Here is a 3096-nt window from a genome sequence, read left to right on the forward strand (position 1 = left end):
CGGGTGCCGCATGATGGAGTGAGCTCCCGTCTCTAGTTCCAGCTCCCGCCAACCTAGCAGTTCGAAAGCAAGAAATTGCAAGTAGATAAATAGGGACCACTTCAGTGGGAAGGTAACAGCGTTCCGTGCACCTTGGTGTTTAGTCATGCCGGCCACATGACCACGGAAACGTCTTCAGACAGCGCTGGCTCTTCGGCTTTGAAACGGAGATGAGCACCACAACCCTAGAGTCGGATTCGACTGGCTTTCGAGCAAGGGAACCTTTACCTTTACCGCAATGATATCGCTGCAAACTGCTTGTGTGACGCAGACTAGTGGTGGCTCTCGAAGGTCTCAGGCAGAGGTCTTTCAAACCACTTACTGGTGGATTATAATATATAGTTTTGAACATAGCTGTGAATTGTAGATGGTCTTCCCTTGGTGGGTATTGTTTGTGCCTATGTGAATATTGGCAGCTGCTAAAAAAAAATGCACCTGGTGCAAATGGATCTGCCAGTTCAGACTTCCCATCCGGCTTCAGTTCACAACAGGGGAGTTCAGATAGCCAGAAAAGCAGAGTGGAAGTGTTGGCATCGGTAAAGACTGGATTTTCCCCGGTGCCTGGTCACTCTGCTTCTGAAGCAAGGCAAAACAGGGTGGCCACGACTGGGGGCATGGAAGGCAGATGTCGCTGTCTGATCGTGCTCTTTAAATCTGCAAAGGTACTGCAATGATGCAGTGGCTCAAGTGGTTAAGACGCTGAACTGCAGGCTGTGGAAGGTCGGTAGTTCAGCAGTTCGAGACCCAAGTGTGCCACAAGACGAAGTGAGCTGCCGTCTCTAGTTCCAGCTCCTGCCAACCTAGCAGTTCGAAAGCAAGAAATTGCAAGTAGATAAATAGGTACCACTTTGGTGGGAAGGTAACAGCGTTCCGTGCGCCTTGGTGTTTAGTCAGGCCGGCCACATGACCACGGAAACGTCTTCAGACAGCGCTGGCTCTTCGGCTTTGAAACGGAGATGAGCACCACAACCCTAGAGTCGGATTCGACTGGCTTTCGAGCAAGGGAACCTTTACCTTTACCGCAATGATATCGCTGCAAACTGCTTGTGTGACGCAGACTAGTGGTGGCTCTCGAAGGTCTCAGGCAGAGGTCTTTCAAACCACTTACTGGTGGATATTTTAACTGGAGATGCCAGGGACTGAACCTGGGACCTTCTGCATGCCAAGCAGATGCTCTGGCACTGAGCCTCAGCCCTTTCCATACCCTGCTTATCTCTTCTTTAAGGAATCTCAAAGCAGCTTACAATCACCTTCCCCTCCCCATGACAGTCACCTTGTAAGGTAGGTGGGGCTGAGAGTGTTCTGAGAGAACTGTGACTGGCCAAAGGCCACCCAGCAGGCTTCATGTGGAGGAGGAATGGGGAGTCAAACCCGGTTCTCCAGATCAGAGTCCGCCACTCTTTTTTTTTAGTTTTATTTATCAGTTTTCCATTTAATTATCATTTACAAATAGTCATCCTTCTATACATTTGAGTGTAAATTTTCCATATTTTGTTAATCCAGTTATACAGGCTTTCCCATCTTTCCATAAATACATTTTCATCTTTCCCTTGAAGAGTTAAACTTAGTTTGTCCATTTCTGCTACTTCCATCAATTTACACAATATTTCCTCTCTTGTGGGGTATTTATCTTGTTTCCAGTATCTGGCCCACAATATTCTTGCAGTTGTCAATATATATGATAACAAATACTTTTCATTTTGTTTATAATCCTTCGATATATTCAATAAAGCTATTTCAGGAGTTAGGAGCAAATTTAAGTTCATAATATCTGAAATTATCTTTTACCGCAATGATATCACTGAAACTGCTTGTGTGATGCAAACTAGTGGTGGCTCTCGAAGGTCTCAGGCAGAGGTCTTTCACGCCACTTACTGGTGGATCTTTTAACTGGAGATGCCAGGGACTGAACCTGGGACCTTCTGCATGCCAAGCAGATGCTCTGACACTGAGCCACAGCCCTTTCCATACCCTGCTTATCTCTTCTTTAAGGAGTCTCAAAGCAGCTTACAATCTCCACGGCCCAGACCCAAGGATTTACTGGAGGCTACCTTTGACGGCAACCCAGAGGAACTCGCCTTCTTCACGGTGAGGGTGCACAAATTCGTAGAAGAGAGCCGACACCTCTTCCGAAATGAAGCTGCTCTCATTGATGTCATCTCGGCGAGACTGAAAGGAGACGCCGCCACATGGTATGTGGGACTGCACAATGACCGCTGGCTCTGAGCGATTTATAGTTACTCATCTGTACGAGGGACTAACAATGATTTGTGAGGTAAGGGAGGAAAACATATACACATCTTAAATTACACACATTCGCAGCCGATGAGGGTTTTTCGTTCAGTTGAAGATGAGACGTGAACCGGTCAGCATTTTTCCTCGGCCTGGTTTGATGGCGTCAGCTTTCTCCAGACTTCTTCTAGTTGTAGCGCTGCACTGCCACCGCCTGGCCGGAATGGCCCATTACAGGCTTTCTTCATGCGGAGAAGATCTCTCTAGGCTTTCCATCTTGTGAGTTGGACTTCTGTTTGTTGGCTAACATCGCTCCACCCCACGGGGGCGGGGGTTCAGTGTGCCCACTCTCTCTAAGGGTGGTACCCATTTTATCTACTCACCAAAGCTTTCGAACCGCTGGGTAGACAGTGAGCTGGGGACCTGATAGTTTCACATTATGTGCTTGCCACACTAGAGTTGCCAGCCTCCAGGTGGGGCCTGGGGATCTCCCGCTTTTACAACTAATCTCCAGCTGACAGAGATCAGCGCCCCTGGAGAAAATGGCTGCTTTGGAGGGCGGATGCCATGGCATTGGACCATGCCGAGGCCCCTCCCCTCCCCAAACCCCGCCCTTTCCTTGATCCATCCTCAAAGTCTCCAGGTATTTTCCAGCCCGGACCTGGCAACCCTATGCCACACTCCCTCCAGCCACTTTGGCATCAGTGCTACCATTTGGCACGGTTTACAAAATCACAGGCAAAAGGGATCATGCATTCTGGGTTCATCTTTATGAAAACACTTCATTTCCGCCTGGGAAAAAATGCTAATTGCAGCATTCATGAC

Source organism: Gekko japonicus, unplaced genomic scaffold, assembly GCF_001447785.1.
Source record: "Gekko japonicus isolate JY-2015 unplaced genomic scaffold, Gekko_japonicus_V1.1 scaffold2746, whole genome shotgun sequence".
In the NCBI taxonomy this organism is placed as follows: domain Eukaryota; kingdom Metazoa; phylum Chordata; class Lepidosauria; order Squamata; family Gekkonidae; genus Gekko; species Gekko japonicus.